Source organism: Tauraco erythrolophus, chromosome 3 (genome assembly GCF_009769465.1).
Source record: "Tauraco erythrolophus isolate bTauEry1 chromosome 3, bTauEry1.pri, whole genome shotgun sequence".
Classification (NCBI taxonomy): Eukaryota; Metazoa; Chordata; class Aves; order Musophagiformes; family Musophagidae; genus Tauraco; species Tauraco erythrolophus.
The window spans coordinates 4630023-4657537 of NC_141467.1; the positions used below are offsets into that span (position 1 = coordinate 4630023).

A 27515-nucleotide genomic window follows, 5' to 3' on the forward strand; every position below is an offset into this window, starting at 1 on the left:
AGTCTTGGCTGAATTCCAGTCTGGTTAATTAAATTCCACGTATCTACATCCCCTCAGCAGTTCACTTCTTTTGCTACTGCTAAACGCTATTAAACAATCAACATCTTAAGTCAATGTCCTCTGGGCCTAACATCAACAAGGATCATTCCTCAGTGGAGTTAGTAAAAAGCTGCTGGAATCCTTCAGAGTGAAGTACTACTGTTGTTGTAAATGAGTACTTACCATTCAAGCAATTCCAAGTTAAAGAACCATCAGACTACTGCACAAACAAGTTAAAATGCTGCGATGTAAATTGTATTAAGGAAAGAAAATATTTCCCATCAGTAATTATGTACGTGCTCAGTTGCAAACGTCCAATTACTCTACTTCCAGATGAAGAGGAACCAAATGTTTATGTTTGGTAATGCATTTCCAGCCTTTTCTGTTCAACTGCACAAAAGGAAAATGAGGTCTGTGATGCTCACCAGTTTCTAACAGTATAAGCATTTTCTCCTCCGAAAAAAAATTCTCTTTGATTCTTTTATAAAGATTCTACCTCCGATTTGCCAGTAGCTACTCTCCAAATAACTCTTTTGCTAACATTTTCCTGTAAATCAAGAAATCTACAACTTACCTGAAGGGAAACTTTTATCCTGTTGAAATAGTACATTCTTTATCCCTGTGTTCAAGAGAACAGTGCAGGCACACTTCAGTTATGATTTGCTTTTGTCTGGTAGGAAGTTGTGATATTAGCTTTTTTATGTTATGTTTAGAGTTATGTTTTTAGTTATGTCTTATGTTGCAAGAGTTACGTTTCCTGAGTAACATCCACAGCTAATAACAGACTTCACAAAACCACCACAGGCAAAGAATAAATGTGGAGTCTTAGAGTAAAACCAGTCCTCTAACAGCCTAAAATTAGAAACTATTCCATTCCTCTGATCTTTTTTTTTTAAAGTGAGCAATTTCTATTTGACTAAATAAGGTACAGATGTATTTAATAACTGAATCTTCAAGTCAAGTTTATTTGATGTCATGTTTCAATAGTTAATATTTTCACTTCAACATTGGATTAGCTTATCATAATAGACACATTTTGTTATAAAAAATACCCATGAAGAAATGTAATTTAATGAATTTTTTTTTACCACATTAGGAGTGCTGCAGCATCAGTAGATTTTCTTGAATCATTTACTGTTTTATATAGAGACCAATATTAAAAATGAGATGTAGTACAAAAACCACCTGTAAGGTTCCCCATCAGCTTTGGTATGTTTCAACAAATTCTGCCTTGAAATGTCAAACTCTTCATTTATAAGCGGAATAGATCAGCAGGAGGTCATCAGAACAAAAATCAACATGTCCACCCTTCGTGCAATACAAATCTCCACGCTCCTCTCAGCACACTGGAGTTACCAGCCGTACCATAACACACACAAAGCTTGCTGGGAAGACCATTCTAAGTGGTTTTAATTGCCATATAGAGACCGTTTCTTCTCTTCTTCCAGATAACCCCTGGCTTTCAGCGCAAAAGTCTGACAATGTCAACAGCTTCCTTACTTGCCGGGATGCTCTGGTGGAAGTTTAAGTGTGAAGAACCTAATGTTCCACAGGAAGTGATTTGAGGATAAAGGTGGGCTGGGAACTGGTTAATGAGATTCTTGAACTCAGGTGGTATTTCTTAATGTGTTTCGGAGAAGTTTTTTGTCAGGGGAAGAATAGCAGCAAAAACTACAGCCAAATGCCTCACCAGTATTATGTCAGCGTACGTGAAGGTCCAAGCTCTTCTTCTGAATGCTGTAAAAAAATTAAAAATGTATCGGACATTAGTACCATCAACAGCAGAGCGCACTGCACAAACACACGCAGTCAGTCTCTAGCTGGAGCCATCACAAATCCAGCACAGCCAACCAGCAGGTCAGCAGATAAGTCATCCCTAGCAAGATCTCAGGGCTCCGTCCAGTGGCAGAGCTAGACCAGAACACAGCTCTCCTGACTCCTAAACCCAATAACTTCACTTACAGACAGCTCTATTCCCAAGAGAGGGTTTCTAGACCTAAAAAGTCTCACATTTTACACAAGCAAGATGACGCCTTTCACCATTTTCTTTTTCTTACCACTGGAGCAAGCTGGTGGAGTTTGCACCCCGTTTTCAGCAGTATTTCTACTTCAGTTGTGCACCTGTGGATTTATCTATTCTTTGAAAATAAAACCTTGGTACAGGAAATAAGAATCTAAACTCCTACAAGCACAAGTGTTCCAGTTACTTTTTAGTCTTAATAGGACCTATATGCATTTACATTCTTAGGATACAGTTGCACCAGCATGCAGCCATGCACACCAGAGATGTACGTATTTGCCTGTGCATGTGTATCTGCATATAGCTGCAGCTTGACGCAGTGAAAGCTGCAAACCCATCTGAATAGACTGAAGAGCTTTGACCTTGCATTTGTCTTCTCATTCTACTTACTTTGCGTCATGACAGAGGGACATACCTCAAAACAAAGAACTGTAACACAAATACTGTCAAGGATCCGTTCTATATTTAAAATGTGAGGTCTACTACACGCTTACCATGGGTCTAAATCCTGCCCTGAGACAGTGGAATTATCATCTGATCCTAATCAAAACCCCAGTTCTTTCAGATTCAGGGGATACCAAATCTAGAACCTAAACCTTTGGGTTTCAGCACTTCCCCCACAAAGGCCAACCTAGAACAAGCTATATACAGGCTGAGACTTGTGGGTTAGTCTCACCACTCATTACCTGACATCAAACAATCAGATTTCAAAATTTACCAATCCGTAATGTAAGCTTCTCCGAATTTAAGGTTTCCTTTAAACAGATACTGAGGGGCCAGGTTGGATGAGGCTTCGGGCAATCTGGTGTAGTGGAGGATTTCTCTGCCCATGGCAGGGGGGTTGGAACAAGATGATTTTTAAGGTCCCTTCCAACCCTAACCATTCTATGATTCTATGATCTGTTTGTTTATTTTGGCAACAAGTATTTGCAGCCCTATGAGCTAGGAAATCAAAACAATCACCTACAGTAAGATCCATCCCCCATAATGGTAGCCAATGGGCATATTATCTTCCCAGTTTCCTCTGCAAAGTTACCTGTATGCAGGCAGTAAGTAATCCTAATGTGCGTCAACTAGCCCATACATTTAAGTAAGTCCCAAAAGCAATTAAGGTGTCTTGAGGGAATGCCCATCATTCTCCATTGGGTACAGAAGGGGATCCACAAAGAGGTCAGACTAAACAACTAAATTGGCTAAAATTAATTCTTAAGACTTAGCAATCTATACACTATAGCAGTTTAAAAAACTCATGCTTGGTGCCGCAAATCTTTACAGGTGTTCTATATTCAGGGTTGTGGTACTTAGGTGGTGCTGTTATTTATACGAATGCAACAAGTAAAAAATTCTAGACTTTCTTGAAGTATGCTCAGTCAGAAAAGCACACCTTAACGCTTGCTTCCCCTCACACCTAATCTGGCATGTAAGAAAACATTTTACTGCACAGGTACAGCAAAATTAGTGTTTTCAAGCTAAGATTTACACAAAAGATGAAATATTTCCTCATACATTCTTATTAAAGCAGCACAGAACTCTCCCTATCTCTATTATCATCAGGAACACACGACTTTCAGGAAATTCTCTTGCAGTCTTTGACAGCAAAACTACCAAAAATGTGAACCTGTCGGATCCTGTGCCATCAGAAGCAGTCATCTGACTCTTTCAAGTCACTAAGCCAGGCAGATACCTCAAGCACATTTATACCTCTTCTTCTGCATAGCTGTAAGGTCTCAACAAGTCAAAAGTCTTCCAGTAAAGACTCTACCTGTTGTGAACAGCCCAGCTACATACACATTTTAAGTCCTGAGTTCATTATACATCACACAAATATAAAACACATATCAGCACATGCAGAGATGCATTTAACGTAATCCTGAATTTTGATGAGCAGTTGCCACTGCAGAATTTACTATACTGGTTTAAATTCAATGTATCTGGTAAACTCAAAGCACAAATACCCTAATGTGTGAGAGCTTGAATAATGAACCTCTTTTCTAATTGAGTAGCAGTAAATAATATATATTTATTCACAAACCAAATCAGAGTATAGGGAAAGTTTAGAGATGACATTTTTCTGTGTATTTCATCGCTGCAGTTACGTCATCCTCATTCTTGCTTACACTCAGATTTGTGTGCTTTTGTGTGCTTTCTACCCTTTGCACCTCACTTTTGAGTACAGCCCACTGAATCAGTCAATGGGTTCTATGGGGGTGTAATGTCTGGGGACTAGGAAAGGGTTGGGTTTGCTTAGGGTTTTTTTTTTCCTTCCTTTTTTCTTCTTTAATATTCCAACATTTTGTTCTATTTTTGATACAATTTCACAAATAGAGAGTGCTATATTCTAGTGTGCTTAAAAATCTTAGGACAATTACAGACATGAAAGAGATTACTTAAGAAAAAAACCACACCTTAACTGCATTTACTCAATTCAGGCAAACTGTTTCAAAAGCAGCAACTTCAAACATCAAACTGTTTAGGTCTGGAACACCGTGCAGGCATTTGCAGTGACCACTATGCAGACAGGAACGAAATATTTTGTAAGTATAGACTTTACACACAGAAAAAAGAGTACTTTCAGACAGCGTTATCATTTACTCTTACAGACACTGGTTAAAACATTCACTTCCTCATCGCATAGACTCTCATTATACAACAAGTTTTTAACTTATTAAAGAAGAATTCTTTTAACTTCAAATGGAACTAGTTCCACAGCAAAAGTTAAGCCTGCAAGTGTTCAAATTATGATGGCTAATATGCATCTAACAGGGCAAAGTAGGCTGGTGGAAGGAGGCACATTGTTCATTTCCAAGCAACAAAATCTTTGATCCCTTAAGTGGGGCTGATTTATTAAAAATAAGTTAAGAAGTATATGGTTGTAAAGTAATACTGCAATAAGAGACAAAATACTATGACAAGTATTAAAGAATGGTTTATTTAAAAAAATAGATTTTTGGTAGTACAGGACTTAATGAGAGTCCTCTGTCATGCCTAACTGAAGTCTACCTGATGGGACAGGAAACTGCATTTCTTGTGCCTACTACAGTAATGCCTAAAGAGTAAGAGGTGACTAGTGTTCCACTCTATAGTCTGGAGATCACCACTACCACTCCCCTCAAATTTTCCAGTCACTGTTTTCTCTTGCTCAAGTATTAGGACATACATGGTACTCCCTAGAAAATAGGTATCTGCAAACAAGTACCTGTCTGTCTTTGTAACAAGGTCAGTAAGTGACCATTCCATTATACAAATTTCCTTCACTTTTTGTTACAACATTTGGATAATGTTTACAATTCTGTATTTTTGCAAAGCTGCCACAAAAGTTAGGAAGAAGCCTTTTTCCCCTCTTTTCCACTACCAGATACTAAAAAGGTCTCAGTGAAGAAGGAACTTACTTTAAGCTCAAGGTATCTCATCACTTCTGATAGATGCATTTCCAGATTTTAATTCCGACATCAAAAGATGCTCCAAAAGGAGCACTAGTTTTGTAATCAGAATTATCTTTGTTATGACAAAGAAGGATCCTCCACACAGTAACAAATCAAAACTAATCAAGCCATCTCTCCACCTCAAGAATTGCATACCTCAAGAATTGACTTGTGGACATTAGCTTATCTTAGTTTAAAACTTTTGGGTTTAAAAAAACCACAAAAACCAAAGCAAACAGTGCATCATTTACTGCACAGTTTAAACACACAATAATTTAACATTCAAACAGCCTCTAAGGCTGCTAAGTACATACTTTCAACATGTACTTCAGCTTTACTAAGACCAGCTAATGCTCCCACTCATCACACGACACATTCTGCCGACACTGCAAAATGCAATGTGTTAGCACTGCCAGAGACGTGACCATTTCCTCAACTGGTGGGGGCAGGAGGGTGGAATCAAAACACTACAAGCGAAGCTGCTGGCAAAAATCAGTGTGAAAAAGCAGCATGGTGCACCTAACACAGCAAATTAAGACAAACAGAGAATGAACACATTTTTGGTTTTATACAAGTCACTACCATTCGTCCCAGTACTCTTCACACGCAGACACCATCACATTTTTCTACCAGATATTTCTGTGTTTAGCACAGCAGTGTTCCATACATCTTTCAGCAGTCTACGAAGTAGTTATATACAGAAAGAGCTGTAAAGAGGTGTCAGAAGGCAATCCCTTTAAACAAAAAAGCCTTCACAGATCCAAGCTCCCAACAGGAGCTTGACTGGACTTTTATTAACAGGTAGGAATGCACGCCAAAGTGTGAGGCTTTGTTGCTGTTTTTTCAGAGCCAAGAGATTTGCGGAATTTGTCCAACAGAGGGACTATTTACACTTACCAACTATATGACCAGAGTCAACATTTGCAGGGCCTCCCACCAGCGCGTGTTCGGGAGTACCACTGCTGAGAGCTTGCATCGATGAAGGCGCTAGAGCAGATCTCACATCCGAAAGGCTTCTCACCCGCCAGGAAATGGAGAGCTGATATGAAGGATGTAGTATCTTCTATGGGAACACAAAGCGTGGGGGGTAAATTCAAAAGAAAATCAGTGCATCAGCATTTACAGCACATCCTCAAAGCTCATCTTTCATATGATCTTACCACTAATGAAGCATGATCTTGGATAAGTCTAGGCAGTTAAAAGTTACAGTCTGTTTCACCAGTAGGAGACCCACTGCATCTAAATTTGGCTTCCACCATAAGCCCAATCAAGAAAAACTGGCCAGAACCATTTGCAAACTTAGTGTTGATCTCTTTTTCCTGAATCAAAGTTCAGAGGGCCAACTTTCAGCATACCCTATGTCAACAATTAAAAACAAACAAACAAATCCCTTAGAAAGGGGAAACATAGCAGAACAGGAAATTTTCAAGCAGCAAAAGGAAATGACATTAAGGGAAAGTAATTTTAACTTAATGAAGAAAACACGCAAAGAATTTTCTGTAAAGACAGCAAAGATAACGTTTAGGTCACAAATACAAAGGAAAACAATGACTTTCAAAAACAAAAACATCGAGAAGTACATTCTTGAAGAACTAGCCTCCTCTTTCATCTACATTCCCACTGACAATTTCCAATATTTATCTGCATATTTTTCTGATGTACAAAAATTCTGCAATATTAGCCTTACAGTGGAGAACCTGAAATGAACTTAACCAGAAAGAAACCACAGCCAAAAAAAAAATGAAACAGAATCACTGAAGGGTTGAGGTTGAACGGGACCTCTGGGTCATTTGGTCCAACCTCCAAATAGGCAAATTTATTTTCATTTTTACAGCCCAAAATAAAACCACAAATGAAACAAACACATCTGAGTTTAAAGAATAATGAAAAATGAATATATTTGAACACTAACCCTGGTATAGTAATAATTCTCTTCAAGACAGCATTTCACACCACCATTATTACAAGTGACTCTCCAGCTCCAGTTTTATTAGTTTTATCTTTTAAGAATTGAAGCCGGAGATATCACATTGCGTGATCACTATGTAGTCAGCATGATGTGGAAACCAAAGTGTTTTTTATGTTCCCAGTTGTCAATGGGGAAGCGAACAGGAAGAGACTGATGACATTTTCAGATGCAATTGTCAATGGCTTGATATCTAGATAATAAATTACATTTTCATAGGTAATAAGCAGCTTCCTGAAACTTATTACATGTGTTTGCTGTAGGTTTCACAGCAAGTCAGCTGCAGAACATGGAATAGGAGACAGATCTGGATTTGCAATCCTTCTTCTGGACAGTGACTTCTTGTCTTCATTTTTTTGGAAAAGTTTAATTTATTTTGTACGGTTTTGGTTACTTGTCTACTTATGCACCCGAACGTCATTGATAGTGCCCGGCCACACTACTTAGCCAGCCTCCTAGGAGAAGTCAGTTCTCTCTTCTCTGGGCATTGCTCTCCTTTTCCTGTACCTTTTGAAGCCCTGTCAGTTGCCTTCTACACGAGCTACGAATATTTAATAGACCAAATGTCTGTCTTTGAAGACATTGCATACTTGCTACCACGGAGAGCCATCTGTCCCAGTAGCACGAGCCGTCTCTCAGCCCCCTTCACGCCTGTGTTTCCTGCCAGACATCTGCCTCCACTCCTCTGCTGCTGCGTGTGATGCCATGGCTCCGACGCCGCGGGATGGAGCACCACCCACGTTGCTCAGGTGATGGAGTGTGGCACTCCTGTCAAACCGCTGCAAGAGTATTTCGTTTCTTCAAGTGCTGAAGTTAATTGTGCCAGTGTGGACAAAGGTGGATATTCCCTAGTCGCTCTGCTGCCAGGGCCTACAGGATGAGTTCTTCACAAATGGATTTATTTCAGTGTTATCACAAGCAGCTAAGTGGCTCCCCACTGTCCTGCCCACCCTCTCACTGCACACATCAAGCAGCAGGTTTCAGAAGGCCATGAGCGCAACATAGCACGTTCCCATCCCATTCGTTCAGTTAAACTTATTTTCTAATCCTGGAAAACGCCCAGTTGAGAAAAAAGGAGACAGGCTTCACTTTTTAAATACCAACAAGCTGGAGCAGATCCAACAGTTCCAAGCAGACAGCGCTACAAAGTACGTTCTTCTGTGTAATTCAGAATATCTAACGCCAGTGCCTTTTCTGGCAGAATGATGGACTTAATATAACCATGGCAACGCAAAGTCTATGTAGACAAATCACTTGACCGAGACAGAAAGAACCCCAGAGCATCAGTCTTAGAGAGGCTGGGCTTTTGACAGAGGTTCAACATTCAACTTTAAACCAGAAAACTGAAGCAGGAAGCTTTCCAGAAAACAAAAGAATGTAGCCAAGGTGGACAAACAACAATCTATTACATTAAAAAATCTTGAAATATGCCAATATGTGCAAGTAGATTTTAAAAGTTTTGAGAAGACATTCCAATTCTTTCCTGGCCATGGAGTACCAGTACAGCAAAAAAAATCTGAGCTAGCAAAAACATCCTTTTCAGTTAACAAGCCAGAGACATAAGCTGTCCTTGTCTTTGCAGCATCTACAATTTTACATAGGAGTCTTCTGAACATAAATCCTAAACCAGGATCAAACATATCCTTAAAGATTAATATCCCTAAATGCCATGAAAAAAAACATTTCAGTTAAAAATTTGCCTGTTTTGTTAGATCAGGATCACAGTGTTTGGTTTTTGCACATTCAAAATAAGAGGGAGAACTATCAGCAGGTAAAAAACACCCCTTTTCTCTAGAAATCCTTTTCATGTCACAAAAGAATCACTCCTACACAGCATTCCATACTCAACTGTACTTTTTTTTGCTCCCTAAGCAGTTTCCCTAAGTGGTAACATACAGAAGACACATGTAACCCACCTGCATGCCTCTGCACCTGCCGTGCCAGAGAGGCCGTGAGCCTTGCAGTGGTGGCAGTGAGGGGCTTTGATGCCAGCGTGCGTCCCCGCGTGTTTCTGCGGAGTTAACTATAAAAACACTTCCTGTCGGAAAGGAAAGGAACCTTGTCACAGCTGGAAAATCATCATCTGTTCTTCCTGTGTAAGTGCTCTGAAGGGATGACATTTCTCAGTTACTGGGTTAATTCAGGCTCTTCATGCCTTTTATCATGAGTATTTAAGGCTATTAGTTAGGAAAGACTGATATCACTATGTGATATCACTGAGAGCACAAAGATTCCTATCAGACTGTCTACAATCAAATACTTCAGTTATTATTTTGTTACCTTTCAATTATTTAATTCCATGTCCAGAATTACATACTTTTCTGTGCTGAAGTAATTTACTAGCAGCCAATACAGCAGAACGCAGTATGATCATATCAGATTGCTGTATTTTGATGTCTAAATGCTCCACCTAAGTTCTCTAGAGATTTTTTTGTCTGGATGAAAAAGACAGATTCTACTTTCTCCGCTGCATGACCTGCTACTCTTTCAGGCCTGCAAGTAGAATTAATTTTAAAAGAAAAATAACGTGTATGAAAATTATATGTGCGCTTATATACAAAGAGAGGATTCCTAGGGAACAAAACGGTAAAACATTTGAAAAGGTCTACACAGATCACAGATCTGCTGTTCCAAACTCCTTGATTTTCCAGATTCTTCCCTGCACCATGCTTAGAATACCTCACAACCATTTAACTCTGTGTCAAGCTCTTGGAAGTTCCTCAAAACTCAGCGACGACAGAGGAAGCAGTGGCTGTTCACAAATTCAAACACAAGTCTATAACGCTGTAAAGTCACACCTTTAACACACAACAATTTCCAAGGGAGAAATATAAACACAAAAAGAACTTTAAAGTCCTTGTCCTGTGGAAGTCAACTCCAGTAGGTTTAAAAGGTGTTTGCATCTCTATGCAGATTACTGATCAGCACTCAGCTGAAGGAAACAATGTCCTTCTGAATCATACCTGTAAATAAGTAATTACTAAGTAAATACTATTTCCAAATCCTTGCGCTACATCCACGTCAGATGCAATAAATGGGATTACTCATTCTTTAAACACTCTATAACGAAAACATAGCTCTTTTCACGACACGTTTGTGAAGGTAATTAAAGTCTTGCTATTTTGAAAACAAAGTCTTTTAGAAAAGAATGGAATTAGTTTATATCATACTCAAGACTTCTCCTGGTAAAAGTATTCCTGCTAATTCTAAATCAAGAGTGCATCATAGTATGATAGAATGGTTAGGGTTGGAAGGGACCTCAAAGATCATCATACAGCTGTTATTTTATGCAACAGTATTCAAAACAAGAAAGATGCAAAAGGGGATTTAATCCTCAATTTTTTGTGTGGATTAACACTTTCTTCTCCAGAGAAAAAGCTTACACTGCTCAAAGAATAAAAGCCTTTAACTTGCATGAGGAACTGAAGTACTCAGGGGACCTGTTGAGGCGTTCGGTGCATAGGTGTGAAAGTTAAAACAGTGATCTCAGTAGAACAAAGGGTCTATATGGAAAAATCTGGCATTTAAACAGGAGGCTTCAAGATGAGAGACGACTGTGAAATGCAAGCTGTGCCATTCTGAATAACTCTTTGTAACAATTTTTTCCCTCTTCCCTAAACATTTGCAATCTTTCAAGAGGAAAAGCCATCACAAAAAAAAAAATTGTCAAAGATCTAGATTCTGAACTCCTACAGGACAGACAGAACTTTTTTAGAGCTATGAAGCTGAGATCAAAAATGCAAAGGCTAATTTCTGTAATATCTTTGTGAATCCAATACGAGTAGAGAGTTCAAAGGTAAAACATCCTGATTCACGAACTAAGAAAAATGTTCTTTGTCACCATTTGTACTGATTGAAATCAGATTCAAACCCATACTTTTTATACATTTAAAGGATATGTCTTTCACTATGACATAACAGAAAAATATTTCTTAGGTGATTAAATGCTTTGTAGAAAAATAGAGCTATTTTGATTTTCAAACTGTTTGAATTACTTCTTAAAAAACATAAGTATAGCTGCAGAATTCCAGCACATGTAATAGCTTTAAATGCAGATTTCAGAATTCCTATAATCTTGCAGGCAGTGCCTATCTTATAGAGTGCTTGTGCTGCAAACTCCCCACAAATACTGATGTGTTCTTTCTTCTTTGAGGAGAAAAGAAAGAAGACACTGTTACGAGGACGGTTGGCTCAATCTTCTAAGGTTATGGAGCGCAAGTCCAAAGGAATCTGGAATTGTAATATGGATGATTTAACTTTTCATCCTTCAGATGAAAATAAAGTGTGTTTGAGATAGAGGGAAAGTCTATTAAGTCCAAAAGGTCTTGAGTACTCTTGATTAAGTTTTAGGCTCCACAAAGGTCCCACATGCATTGTAACACTTCTGATTTTAATGAAATAGTCAGGTAATACTATCAATAAATTGGTCTTATTAGGAATCAGTTTTATTCTTCCCAGTTAGCTTTTGAACACTGATTACAGGCAGCTGATCCTCACAGATGCCACTGTGATTGTCCCTTCTTTATATGAACTATTGGATAAAACTCACTAACTGGAAAGGTTAGACTGCCCTCTCTCTGTGCTTCTTGCTAACTACTCGATCTGTAACTCAAACAGAATTATGGCCACACACTTTCAAGAAAATCATAATGGTAGGTATTAATCAGCATTTTCCCATGAAGCCATTAAAAAAAAAATCAATACTCCGAATTAGTAATATGATATGCCTCCATAAAGTTTTGGATGAGAAAACCATACTTTGTTGCTGAAATAAGATGAAACAATTTGATAATATTGTTTAGTATCACTAGTATTCCCTGTGAATTGAGGCTTTTAACTCGCATGCACCGTCAGCAGAAGGCACAAGCCACCCTTGCACATGAATGCATGAATTAATACACGAATTAAAAGCATCACTATATTCAGCATATTCTGTTTTATCTTCTGATGGAAGAAAAATAGCCATGAGAACATTGGTTTGACTTGTAACATTATATTAATTAAGCTTGAAATATAGAAAATAAATTTTTAAAAGATATAAACAAGACTTCAGTGACATGAACTAATAATGTCATAGGGTTTGGTTGTTCTGCTATTTTATCCTTTAAAATATACATACTCCTAATGCTATGGTCATAAAAATCTTAAACCTTCATACAGACGTGCCTTTTTTCTAAACTTAAAACAGATTTTACTAAATAAATTCTACTAAAACTAACGAAGACTTCCAATTCATACATTGCAGCTCTCCTTGCAGCAAATAAATCCGGCAGAAATCATTTTAAGCTCTAACATCAGGAGGCAGCCTGAGGTTTGCAGGTGAAGAGGAACACTGAAAAATGAAAAAGCGGCCAAAAAGTGAAAGTCGGTGTGACGTTGTTCACCTGCTGCCCCCTTCCGGGGGACATCAAAACGAGGAAAAAAGCACCACAGGACAGCCAGGACAAGAGCTGTTCCTGCAGACCCTCACCTGTACCTCAGCCTTGTGACAGCACGTCTTTTTCCCTTGAAAGGCATTGTCCAAAGTTTTAATTTCACAGAATCAATGGACTCCAAAGCATATTTCCCAAGTGAGCCAGTTAATCTGGGTGTGATGCGAGATGAGTCCAGGAAGCAGACAGAAGGCGGCTTCGGCATTCCGGAGCTCCGCGCGGCAGCAGACGGCGCAGTCAGTCGCGCTCGGCACAGCAGCGTGATCCTTACGGATAACGGCGTTCTGCCACTGGCTATTTAACCTGGGGACACAGCACCGACCTGACTGCAATCCGCGACGGATTCTGCTCTGCCATGGGGTCAGGGCCTTAGTGGAGAGAAACGAGCACGAGCTAATGGCTGGTTTTGTTAGTACACCTTCAAAGAGCTTGTAGGAACTGTGAATATGAATGTGTCGGTCTCTTCTCCCAGGTTATGACTGACAGGACGAGAGGGAATGGCCTCAAGTTACGCCAGGGGAAATTTAGGTTAGGTATCAGGAAAAATTTCTTTACAGAGAGGGTTGTGAAGTATTGGAACAGGCTTCCCAGGGAGGTGGTGGAGTCCCCATCCCTGGAGGTGTTTAAAGACCGTGTGGATTTGGTGTTGAGGAGCATGGTTTAGGGACCCTGACAGTGCAGGGTGAATGGTTGGACTCGATCTTGAGGGTCTCTTCCAACCAGACGATTCTCTGATTCTGTGAAGTTTGCTTTGCTGTACAGAGAGCACAGCAACACTCAAGTCAGAACGAGGTGTGAAGAGTTCAAGTTCTTAATCCTTGCAGTAATCACAAGCATCGTTCCAGGGAGAGCTCCAGTCCCTAAATGCTCCTTTATTAGCGAAACAGAGAGGTAACGAGTTCATCAGATAACGACACGTTTCATGTGTAACCTCAGACTAAATTTGGATTGCTGCACTCCACTGGTTCAAAAATAACTGTTGTGATGATATAATTATGTGAAGTGCTTGGCCTTATACTTCAACTTCTTTAAATTTGAGACAAGTTACTTCAAAGTATCTCACGGTGAGCACAGGAGCAACTTGCCTGCCTGCTTTGTGAATCTGTAATGACTGAACTGGGCTTTGCCTATGACAAGGCGTGTTACCTGACCACTTAATTTGAAAAAAAGATGCCTATGTGAAAAGTACATCATCTGCACACCAGATGCACATCATCTGCACTACCAAAGCTGCTAGTAATCAGGCCTTTGACTATCCAAACCCAAAATCCTTTTTTTTCTTTCTTTTTATTATACTAATTTCAGCAAACTACTAAAACGTGTACTTATTTCTTTCCACATGAGCAGTAGCAACTTCAAACCAAGAAATCCAGATCTGGTATAGACAATTACTTCGGTCCTAGAAAACAGTGGGGTAAAGAAGCTATCTGGGAAAAAAGACTTTAACAATTTGAATTAGTTAGATTATAATATACAACTTTAAAAGTCAGAAAGTGATTTCTCGAATTAAACTGAAGGTGTCCAAGCTGAAGGAAGAAATTTTTTACATAAGGAAGAAATTTTTTACATTGAGGGTGGTGAGGCACTGGAACAGGTTGCCCAGAGAAGTTGTGGCTGCCCCATCCCTCGACACGTTCAAGGCCAGGTTGGATGAGGCTTTGGGCAACCTGGTGTAGTGGAGGGTGTCCCTGCCCATGACAGGGGGGTTGGAACTAGATGATCTTTGAGGTCCCTTCCAACCCAAACCATTCTATGATTCTATTGTGAGAACGTTTTCTAATAAGGTAAGAGATAAGTATGGCCATAAACAACAACAACAAAAAAAGAACATCCCCAAAACCAAACTCACATATTTACAAGAAATTTAGAGAACAAGAATGTACACTAACTTCTTTACCTAAATAGTAGAAAAGCTATCATTATTTTATTGTACGATGTCAACTCATGGGCAAGTGGCTACCAGAGATCACTATCTCTTTTGTCAAAGAAAAAAAGACCATTTCTGAATAACAGGAAAATATCAAATGCCTTCTCAAGTTCTCTTTGGAAGAGAGGATGCACTTGAGGTCAAGCAAAGTCCAAGCATGAACTCTTACAACTGCAGTTAAGTGGAATTTTGCATTAACTGTTGAAATTAGTGCTTCAGTAAACATGCCTCTTAGAGATGCCCCCATGACTGCAAAGGAAGCTGCACATTGTCACGTTTTTTTCATCTAGTTTATGTGCAGAATTCCATGAAGTCTCACAGCACATCTCTTGGCTCTTCAAAAAGCACATCTCACTGGTCCTCCTTTGTGATTGCTTCTAATAAAATGTCTAAGAGCTTCTAATGCTTCTAATAAAATTTTCTAAGAAAAACCCTTAGAAACACCTTTTGAGCAGCCCTTGCTTCCTTTATTCAAAAGACTGACACTATCACAAACCAAGTAGAAGACAGCTATTTGAATAAAGTACCTTATTTTTGTTTAGGGCAACTTTCTTGTAAAAATAAACAAGTAAACAAATAAATGTGCCACATTATTAATTGTTCTGCAATGAAGATCTACGGAAGTATCTGGAGCATAACGAACAAAATGCAAGTTTTGTTATAATACAGGTCATACCTACCACAGGCACCACATGCAAATTACTTTGAATCCTCCTTTGTAGTTGTATAGTGTTGGAGCACATAGGATTATCTTCAGCCTTCTTTCTTCTCTTTCATTCGTGGTTTGTTTTTTTTTTTCTGACACATCTGTTTGTGATGCACATCCATCTACGTCTGGTTTTGAGTTATTGACCCCAAAATGAAGACTGAAGGGCTGTTTTCTGATTTTCCATATGCTCTTTCACCTCTGCTCTAGAATGACAATTAAGAAATAAGTTAAGTAAACTAATGCAAAAAGAAACACACACACCCCCCACCACCATCCTCCACCCCCAAACACAGTATCAACCAGCATTTCATTTTACACTACCATCAGTGACTGAAAAGACTTAATTTGAGATAAGACACGTTCAGGTGAAAGACAAAGTTGTAGAGGGACTTTGAAGATAGTGGGCTGAATTCTGAGTTACCCTAATGGAAAACAAAAAACCTTGCTGATTATCCTGTGTTACATTTGTGAAACACACACACATACAAAGGGAAAAAGACAGCTTCCTAAAAAAGCCAGACAAGCCATTTGTTGGGGGTTTTGGATTTGTGGGGGTTTTTTTGGTTTGGGTTTTTTTTGTGTGTTTTTGTGGTTTTTTTTTTTTAATTGTAGGACAGAATTAGATTCAAGTTGTTAAATATAGGCAATGTTGAGGATCGAACTGTTCTACTTTACTTTTGCACATACTGTAATTAGAATGAACAGGCAGATGACTTACAGCAATGTTTAACTGCCATTCACACCCACCCTAGGCATAAAAATCATCATTCTTGGATGCACATTTTCATTATAAAATTGCCACAGTGCTGCTCAGCACAAAGAGAAAAACAAGTGAAATAAGCACAAATTATAATGACAACAATTAGAGCATCTGGAAAGTCACTACTGTGTTTGACACGCTTGCCACCACAATAAATATCCCTGTTATTCAAAAGTGACAAAGCAGGAAGGAGAATCATGATTTGCAGGAATCTCATTTGACCTGAATCCCTTGGGTTTACCAGATTACAACGTATTTATCATACAAAAGCTTTACCTAACGATGCACAGCTTAAACAGTTGTCTTTTCCAAGTTTCCTCAGCTAAACTTCTGATGATCATTACACAGATAAAGAACAAGCAACATATTTACACAATTTAACTACTACGTTGCAAGGAATTGATCTGTTTTTATTTTAGGAATATCCAAACATTATTTCCTTTCTTATACTGTTGTTAAAACAGCACAAAATTCTAATTACGTTTTCAAGACCAATATAAAGACCAGTGAAACGGCAGCCATTTCCCACCTAAAATATAAGCTTAAAACACAGTGCTGCATACGCTTTTAAATATATAGCATATTTTGTAAGACTAGGGAAAAAAAAATAAGCCTGTTGGATGAATGAGGAGATTGTCAGCATTTATTTCAGAGCAAGAGAAATACTTTCATCCATAGAAAGTATCATTTGGCACAGAATCACTTAATTTGACTCAACCTTTTTTGTCCTGACATAATTTGCATATTACTGCTTTTGTAGGAGTTCATTATTTTAGCAACAAAATCCCCAAAATTTTCTTTTTGCTTCCCCCTCCCCAAAGCCTACAACCAAGATACAAAAGGTGATGTGAATTGCTGCGCAAATGATCCAATCTCACAAGAGCTACATCAGCTCTGAAGGAGACTTTGTAGAATCCATCAACTTCAGCATGATGTATCAAATGTTCCTCACAAGGGCTTGGTAAATTAAGACATTTCAGCACACTGCTGTTTAAAGGAAGAAAAAAAATAAAGATTTTTCTTCACTCAGTGTCATCAAGCCTGATTTATTAAATTGCCAGTTCCTTTTAACATGATGGCACAGCAGCCATCAGATTACAAACCTTGCTGGATTTCTGAGCCTCTAGAGACTGGGAGAGAAGGAAGGATAAATTGCCAGTTTTATGACCATTTACAGAGAGGAAATATTTTTAAATGTCTTATGCTTTTTGAGATGGGTATATTCAAGACAGTGTTGTGATTAAACAAGCACTTACCTGACCCTCCACTCAGCGTACAGCAGCTCCATGCTTCAGCGTCGTTCGGTGGTCAATACATCACCATCAACACAGTGGATGTCATGATGTAGCTGAAGCCAGGGACACGAAAGGGTTTAGATGTCATAGGACCTAAGGAAGAAATACGTGAACTTTTACATAGCAACACACTGTGTGGTCTCACAGCCTAGTAACTAACAGCACACAGCACATACTGCTGAAGATGATGGCATTTTGGGTAATTTCGTTATACAATCATAGAATGGCTTGGGTTGGAAGGGACATCAAAGATCATCTAGTTCATACACCTTGCTGCCATGGGCAGGGACACTTCCACTACATCACGCTGCTCAAAGTCTCATCCAACCTGGCCTTGAACACTTCCAGGGATGGAGCAGCCACTACTTCTCTGGGCAACTCACTCCAGTGCCTCACCACCCTCAGAGGGAAGAATTTCTTCCTTATACCCAATCTAAATCTGCCCTCTTTCAGTTTAAAGCCATTGCCCCTTGTCCTATCACTACATACCCTTGTAAAAAGTCCCTCTCCAGCTTTCCTGTAGCCCCCTTTTAAGTACTGGAAGGCTGCTAGAAGGTCTTCCCAGAGCCTTCTCTTCTCTGGGATGAACAGCCCCAACTCTCTCAGCCTGTCTTCATAGCAGAGGTGCTCCAGCCCTCGGATCATCTCCGTGGCCTCCTCTGGACCCACTCCAGCAGCTCCATGTCCTTCTTGTGTTGGGGACTTCAGAGCTGAACGCAGTATTCCAGGTGGGGTCTCACGAGAGCAGAGCAGAGGGGCAGAATCCCCTCCCTCGACCTGCTGGCCACGCTGCTTTGGATGCAGCCCAGGACACGGTTGGCTTTTTGGGCTGCCAGCGCACATTGCCGGCTCATGGTGAGCTTCTCATCCACCAGCACTCCCAAGTCCTTCTCCTGCCAGCCTGTATTTGTGTATTTTAGTATGTAGTCAGTCTGTATTTTAATATGTTATGGTAGATTCCCAACATATTTCTCACAACACAAACTAAATCCTATATTAAAAAACAAAATCCCAGCTCATTAAGGTTGCTAAGCCAAGACATAAAAATTAGGAATTGTCAAAATTAAAGTTGCCTTGGTAACTTTGACGTCGTTGTTTTTTGGGTATATGCTCTATGCTCACTAAACGAGGCTAATGAAGCACTACCCATTCTACACACCGAATTTTGGAAGGATCGCAGGGAGGGGCAGGGGGTGGAATTTGTAGACAGTCAAGAAGATTGAAGATTTTGCAAGGGTACCCACCCACACAGATGATGAGTGTTTGACTTTGCAACCTTTATTGTGAGTTTCCTTGTGGGTTTTTTTTTTTTTTTTTTAAAAATCATTTAACATGTTTTAGGCTTTATTTTTGGAAACAAAATACCTCAGAAGTTAAAACGTAAGTTCCAGATTTCACCATGGGGGATTACTGCACCTGGTCCATCTTGCATTGCTGAAGCCCTCAGATACACCAGAAACCTCTGAGGTTTGAGTAATGACAGCAACAGTGACCAGCAGAGACTGTGAACCCTGTTATATTCCTGTGAGTTCAGGTGTCTGAGACTCTACATCATTTCTGTCCGCTTCAGGCCACGCTGCTGCTGCCCACGTTATTTTCAATTTCCATCCTGTGAGAATCCCCACTATATTTTATTCTCTGCCCATTACGCCCTGTCCCACTAGCAGTTTTCCTAATGTGCCAAATTCTGACTGAGTTCATCTCCTTCATGTCCTCTAGCAACTTCTCACAGGTTTTCCAGCCCAACTGGTCTTTAGTATCCAACTTTTTTTATATGCTTTCTATGGAAAAATTAAAAACCTTTGCAGCCAGGTACCAAAGAAAAATGGTACATTTACTTAGTTCCAGTCCCTGCCTCCCTAAAACACAATTAGCTTCCTGCAGGAAGCTGTCTCCACTGTTCATTGCATTTTCCAGAGGCTGTGAAGAGGCCAAATCTCAATAAACTTTTGCATCAGGCATTTGCCTTTCATCTATTCTAACTGAATACACCATCTGTAAAATGCTTATTTCTTTCCTGCAAGCCATGGCGTATTAGGGCTTTTTAAATAAAAGGCATCCACAGTCTTACTGGTTCTACTTGAAAATGTTACAAACAGAAAGTTTTCCCCCATATGCATTCTAGAAAATGGGTTGAATTCTTTTGGTTGATCTGGTTTTAAAGGGAAAGTATCAGTTGAAGGCAAAGAACCAACACAAAAAACTTCAGCCAATACAGTTTAAACAATGAAAAAAGTGAGACAAGTGTGAGCAAGTGAAAACAGCATCTTCTAAATAAACAGCAACATGGGTAACAAAGCAGAGCATCCAGAGCAGTGAAAAAACACAGTTTTATAACACTAAAGTAAGCCGTTAAAATACAGAAGTGAGAGATACGCAGGCATACGTCATAAGCCTGGAGAAGAGGAGGCTCCAGCGTGACCTTATAGCGGTCTTCCAGTACCTCAAAGGGGCCTACAAGAAAGATGGGGAGAGGCTGTTCAGGTGGGCCAGTTGTGATAGGACAAGGGGTAATGGTTTTAAAATAGAGGGAGGTAGATTCAGATTGGATATTAGGAAAAAATTTTTTACCATGAGAGTTGTAGAACACTGGAACAGGTTGCCCAGAGAGGTGGTGGATGCTCCATCCCTGGAGACGTTCAAGGCCAGGTTGGACGAGGCCCTGAGCAACCTGATCTAGTTGGAGATATCCCTGTTCCTTGCAGGGGGGTTGGACTAGATGGCCTTTAAAGGTCCCTTCCAGCCCTAACCATTCTATGATTCTATAAATTCATGTAATTTCTGTTTTCAGAGGATTGGGCCTTCCTTAACAGAGCCTTGGGGAAATGCCATGGTTTAACCTCAGCTGGCAACTCAACACCACACAGCCGCTTGCTCACTCTCTCCCGCCTCCGGGGGATGGGGAAGAGGATTGAAGAACGAAGGAGATAAGAACAATTAAATAATTGAAATACAGTAAAATTAAAAGTGGTAATGATAAATATAATAATAGAATATACAAACGAGTCATGCATAATGCAACTGCTCATCACTGGCTGACCAACGCCCAGCGTGTCCCTGGCTAGCGATCCCAAGTAAGAGAAATCCCAAAACCAAAATCCCGGGAGAGAGAACGAGGAGCTTCCCAGCCAACCCTTGTCTACACACTGAGCATGATGTTGCATGGTATGGAATATCCCGTTGGCCAATCTGGGCCCAAGCTCAAATCCCAAGCCCGAAATTGTGGGTCAGTTACTCCAGCCATGCTCCCTCCCAGCATCCTGTGCACCTGCACACTAGCAAAGCACGGGAAGTTGACAAGTCCTTGATTTCTTAGCAGCAACTAAAAACATCCCTGTATTATCGACATTCTTCTCATATCAAATTCCATACTAAACCCAAAACACAGCGCTACTCCAGCTACTGAGAAGAAAATTAACTCTATCTCAGCCAAAACCAGGACAGGAAAGCATATTTATCACCATGAAGAGGAACTGCTGCCAGGGACATATAGCCTCTGCCACTGTTAAAAAACAAGTCACAAAATCGAGTTTGATGGTGTAAGTGGGCACAGCTCCTGCCCCTCCTTTTGTTCACTCTGGAAGAGACAAAGCTGGATAAAGTCCTTTGAAAACGGCTTTAGGATTTACAAAGCGTTGAAGTCAGCCATAAGTATTGCTTGTTTGATGGAACTATAAGTATATATTGATTGACAGGCTGCTATACATTTTCCCAACAGATTCACCCTGCTTCAGCTGAAGAGAACAATCGAAGACAGCAGTCAGAAATCAGAGGCGCGGGGACAATTCTCCCCATGGAGCGCTGTCCTAACCACAAGCCTGGGAGACTTTGCAGGTCAAGGTCTGAGGAACTGGAACTGCTAACAGGATGAACTGCAACACGTGCTTTTTGCCATCATTAAATATGAAAAAGGAATCAGAAAGAGACCAAACCTTTTGTCAAAATAGACCTAAATTGTAGACTGAACCTGGCTGGCTGTCGTTCAGAGTATTACAATTCTGGGGTTATTCCTGTCACACAGACACAAAGCTGAAGTCAGAAAAGCTTCAGACATGAAGCATCCCTCATCTCTGACGCTTTAAGAAATACAGTGTCCCGCCCCCAGTCAAGGGCTCAGGTTGATAACAAAAAAACACTAAAACTGAGGTAATACAGAGTCATCCTTGTAGGAATCCCCTATCTGTTGCAGATGGGAATAAAGCACTCACCAAGTACGATGGAGCAAGTCTGATGAAAGATGAAATTGCTGCTACTAACTTACCAAAGAATTTTCTTTTAGAGACAACTGGTTATCTAACTAAGTAATTATTGCCAAAATAAGCTCATCAGAAACTCAAATGAACATAAAATAGGTCCAAAACCCAAGCATCTCATCATGTCCTGCATGCGGATTCCCTGCACTAAGTGCCATAGTCGTTGTCTTTTCTCCTCTGTCTACGGAACAGCTGCTACATCCCACCACCACCACCAGTCCTTGAAAATGGTGTCTTCATTTAGTGCCTTCAAGCAAACCCTAAGGAGTCCCTAATCCTCTTCCTCCCCCCTCAAACCACAATTTCAATCCAGCTTAAGGAATTGTAAAGCCTTTTTCCACCCATTAAAACAAATTTAATCCTACAATTTCCCACCAATTAAAACAAATTTCATTAAGCAAATATTTAGCACTGGGAAATTCACCTCCAGTCTATAAAAGCAGACAGAAGTAAAACATTTAATCAGAAATCCAGTACATGTTTACAGCATTACAAAGCATTTGTTGCACTTGATAAACTAAGCAGCTAAAAAAAAAAAAAAAGTAAAAGAAAGAGACCTATTCAAGGGAGGGAGAGGGAAATAAAAAAAGAAAATAAAAATGCACCTACATTTGGAAAAAACATCTCTCACATCTGTCACATTCAGCAGTTTGGATGCAGTTTGAAACTGTAACCATGGCTGAGCAGATGCTTGTAGCCTTTGATCCATTCCTTAACTGTGTTAATATAATAGGTTAAATCAGATTAAACACATTAATTTAAAACAGAAGACAGACATTTCTCCACATTAAACAATTACCATAAAAGTTCAAACCTAACTCCTACGTAGTTTTAAAGTGTTTTGTGCTTATTTAAGCAATATGAGGCAGAACTGGGCTGAGTTGCACAGTATTTCAGCAGAAAGGGCAATTACCAGTTATGAAGACATAAACTGACCATGGGAACTCTGGCCACAAAAGCAAGGTTAGCTCAGCTCTAGGGATGCTCGAATGCACTCCTCTCCCTCAATGCCAAAACAGAACAAAAAACACCAGGATAACAAGCAGTTCTCAAAGACTTCAAACCACAATTTGAGTTAGCAAAATATATACTTGCAGTAGAGTTATTTTGATGTGAATTATGGAGCATATGAAAAGCACTGAAAGAACAGATACTTGGGAAACATCAAAACAGCCAAGCTTCAAGGGATTATTTTCAGTGGTGAGATGCAATATACTTTCCTCGTCTGTTTTCTTCTAAGCACATCTGCTGACAGTCTAAATTTGGTATGGAGAAAGCACTGGCTGGAGGTTGCGGGTTTTGCATAGAAGATTTCCATTTAATGGGAAATGCAATCAAGACCACTACCCCTTTCCTGTAAAGGTTTTAATACAAAACCACTCAACTTTGTAGCAACTTCTTTTCCAAGGTTAAAGATTTGAAGATCAGGAGTGATGACAGGTAGTGTGATTAGTCTTCCAGGTCTTTTGCCCCTTTATCCCTGGTGCAGGTGGTAAACTGTCACTACACAGCCTGTACAAATATTGACAGCTGTTTCAATTTAGAGAAGCAAACAACAACGAACAGGAGAATCTCTCAGCATGGCGAATTGATAGCTTTCTCCTAAATCAGAAACCAAGAAGGAACTTCAGTATGCTCCACTGAAGTATTTGAGCAATTTGTACACTTTTTTCTCCGGTAACCAGTTCGGCTTTCACGTAGGTTAAATGTTGTAACAAGAACACTGTAGCAAACAATGCTAGCAATTACAGCTAGAACTCGACATTAAGTTAAACACAAGCTGGGTGCTAAGAAGATACAGTTAACACTTATTTCAAAAACTGTCCCCAGAGCAAGCAGGAAGGCTGGCCCGTTGTATCACCTCCAGGAGCATAACGAACTGGCAGACAACAGCTCTTTATAACGTTACAGTAAAACTCCCTTTCATGGAGCGGAACATCTGAAAAACACTAACAAGCTGAAGACTTCTCACAATGCCTTTAGTGTTTCTCCTCCACCTTAAAAACGTACAGAAATCAGCACAGTGTTAAACAGATATTTAGCAAGGCTTCCTTTGCTCGCTTTTATCACAAAAATGCAAACAATACTGAAAGCGAATGTAAAATAGCTACAATTGTATAATACTAGCAGTAGCTTTAGAATGTATTAAGTATTTAACCTACTAAATTTTTCAACAGGAAGCTAAAATTAAGTAAATTTTCTGCATATGTTAACATAACAGTGAATGGTAAGTTATAATCTTCAAAATTCATTGCCCCCAGACATGATATCTAATACATGATACGCCATACCTGGTGTAGTGGAGGGTTTCCCTGCCCATGGCAGGGGGGCTGGAACTGGATGATCTTTGAGGTCCCTTCCAACCCAAACCATTCTATGATTCTATGACTGAAATTGCCAGAAAAGTATCCCAGAAAACCTACTCCCAGGTTTTCTTACCACACTTGTGAGATAGATATTTGATTTTCCATCGCCCCCTCCAAAAAAAAAAATGGAAAGAAATAACTCAAGAGACATTTGGTCAATACAAATCAGTTCTCCTTTCACTTAAGAAAACATTGTTTGTGTAAGCACTTGTAAATCTTTTCACTGTTGTAGTCACCGCTATAATGAAATACTGTGAATTTCAGCTGCCTTTCTATGTGCTCTCCACCAGCTCTTGGAGAAAACGTTAGACTGGACTGCAGGCTTGTTGTTGGCTTGGAGTCACATAAAATTAAGTGGAGACATTGAATGTCATCGTGAAGCAAGTAAGATACTCGTTTTGCTTTTAGTTCTAAAAATTACCTTTTTTTTTAGTTACTTTTCCTGCAGAAATTCTGCAATAACCTTCTCGAGAATTCTGTCTCCAGCTTTTTTAAACAGCAAAAATTCATAACAATCCCACCTATCCCAAAGACAAAGACGACTCCAAAATCAGACTGCACAACACACAACCTACTCTGAGCCCTTCAAAACTGACACTGCAACAGAGATGCAATGCCCAGCCTGGCTACAATCACAGGACGCCCTGTTATTCCACATTCCCAGACTACATTTGAACACAAATCTTTCAGGATTCTACCTACATACTTGAAGGAAAGCACCAAACGCAGAGCTTTGAGGACAAAACACCTGCAATTACTAACAGAAACATTTTTACTTTTCTCCCCTCCTTGCTTAAGTAAAGTACGATTGGTACAAAAGCAACACCTGTAGCCAATGCAAAGGAGAATAGCACTGGAATTATGTCCTTTTGTGATTTAAGAGAGACAGATTATGTTACTCTGCCAAGGTCCTCCATTTATAAATAGAGATAATACCTAGCTATTAGCAGTGTCACAAAACTCGGAGATAAAAAACACTGAACTTGACAGAATTACCTTCCTAGTAATGTTACAGAGCCATTGAAAAGCTAATAATATTGAAATTATTGGAATATGATGGGCAACTATTCCTAGAAATATTCAGGATCCACAATACAAGATGAGACAGGATTTTGCAGAATGAAGGAACGTCACCAAAAAGTGAACATTTACAACACTTTTTAGAATTTTTGCAATTCTTGCATTTTCTTTGTTTAAACCAGTATGAAGATGTTTTACAGTAGCTTCTCATGACAGCATTTACAGCTCATGTTGAAACTCTCTAATTTGGCATTGACCAAATAAAGTTACATGCACAGAGAAGTTTATAGCTAAGACAACTGTATGAGAATAAAAAAAATAAAATTTTACTTACTGCAAAAAATCACTGTGCGGACATTTAAGCATATCCTGACAATGGCAAGCTACCTGAACATCTCTTACCCGCGCAGTTTCAAAAGATGACAAAGACATCGTGCACTGGAAGAGACAAGGTTTCCTCTGAGGGCTGTTTCTGTGCACTTTCCAGGCACCCTGTGACACACAAACAGTCTCACAGACGAGGCACTGCTGGTTTTCTTTTATCTGCTTGGGTGATTGCAAATGCTTTTCCATGAAGTCCCATTCGGTCACGCAACAATAAAATTTAAAACCACGACCCATGTCATGACCCTTTCCATGGATTTTATAAGCATCTTTCAACTTCGGTGCTATGTTGCACGCGTTGCAGAAATGCTGCGTTCCCTCAGAATCCAGATTAAGGCACAAACACCTTTCACAGGACGAGCTAACCCTTTACAGTAACATCTAGCTTTCTTCTGGTTTTTTGTCATTTTTACACCTTGATTCAGCTTTAGGGGTTTTTATCTCCCCAGCTAAGGTCTGAGTTCTAATACTGGAAACACAACAGAGCACAAGATGCACAGACTGGGCTGGTTCTTCATCTTTGCTCTTGGAATACGAAAGAGAAGTTGGCACTGCAGAACAGGGCTCCTCAAGCTGCAAAGGAGCTGCTGCTTCTCCAAACAAGGTGTTCACTTCACAGGAGCGTGAGGCATGAGGACTATTGCTCTGACTGCTTGAGTTCATGTCACAACAGTGAGAACTCATATTTTGAGGCATCTGATACATAGGTAATTAGACATACATTTTTTGCAAGATTTTCTTTATTTCCTTGCTTAGCTTCATCTCCCATGCCATATGACCCATTTTCACCTTAGTCCCTTTTAAGACGGCCTGAAATTTGGCACACTCTGTTTCATGCATGTAAGCTTGGTGCGTCCTGATCTTACTTTTGACGCTGCCTGTAAACTGGCAGAGCTCACACCTGTATGCCTCCACCAGAAACGTTTCTACCAGCCTGGCAATCTGGGCTTCCAAACCTTCAGGCACAGCAGCACACAACTGAGACGTTGCAATTTCCTCTTGGCGACGCAGGTCCATTGATGTAACGTGCTGGTGTTGGCATTTAAATTCATTCATCTTTCATAGTCGCGGGCAAATAAATCTACAAAAAGACAATAAACAAACCAGCTAAAATCTGCTTTGCGATTTCAGCTATCTTTTATTGAAACTCTAAGCCACAATGAAACCCAGATTCAGATTCCAGCCATAGAGATGCCTCTAGATCTTAAGACTACCTGAAAGAAGAGAGGGTTTTGCCAAGAGAAAAACGATGCCGTACATGATTTCTCGAATCTCTTGGGGAAATTAAAAGCGAGCTGCAGGTTAATAATATTCCATCATTTTTTCTGTGTTACGTTTGTAACAGCTCTCGGTACGAAACGGGCGGTATTAATTTTAGAGCAAAGAACGCCGCCGAGCAGCCGCGCCGCTGGTACACGGAGAGCTCCGGACCGCGGCCATTAATTACCCTAAAGGCAGCCCCGCAGCCCGACGCTTTCCGTGCGACTCCATAGGGTCAGGCAGACTCTGGAAAAGCGAGCCAGGAGGAGCGACGCCTGACGAGAAGCACCGGCTGCCTCTGGAGAGCCGCTACCGAAACGCCCAGCAGCCCCTTCCCGCGCTGCCGCGGCGGCCTCTCCCGCCGCCAGGCCCTTTCCGAACCGGAGCGGCTGGAAGCGGCACCCTTATCCCGGGCGTGTTCCCGGAGGAAGCGGGGACGCGCGGGGCCGCAGCCCGGTCCCCCCAGGAGGGATGCGGTTACCTCAGCGAACGCGGGTGTCGGGGCCGAGCACTCCCGAGGCTCCTCCCGCCTTTCGTTCCACCTTCCCCCGCCTCACCGGGAGGCAACACGGGCAGCACCGGACCCTCTCGCCGCCGCCCTCTCCGGCGCCGGGGCCGCTCCCGCCACCCCCGGGGCAGGAGGGGGCGGAGCTCCCGCCCCG

At 40.4% G+C, this 27515-nt stretch overlaps 1 long non-coding RNA gene across 2 annotated transcripts; it reads right to left on the minus strand.

Annotated features, from left to right (window-relative positions):
• Positions 1-619: 619 nt before the first annotated feature.
• LOC147528951 (uncharacterized) lies at positions 620-27349 on the minus strand. Of its 2 annotated transcripts, XR_015222067.1 has the most exons (10): positions 27335-27349; positions 25612-26674; positions 22433-23335; positions 17532-17663; positions 16234-16321; positions 15487-15718; positions 9364-9485; positions 6379-6544; positions 1730-1776; positions 620-658 (listed from the first exon to the last, which is right to left on the minus strand). It is a non-coding gene; the product is annotated as an uncharacterized LOC147528951 (long non-coding RNA). The 2 variants fall into 2 exon arrangements; XR_015222068.1 differs by lacking the exons at positions 620-658; positions 22433-23335; positions 27335-27349 and having other exon boundaries at positions 1007-1776; positions 25612-26670.
• Between the last annotated feature and the right edge of the window lie 166 nt (positions 27350-27515).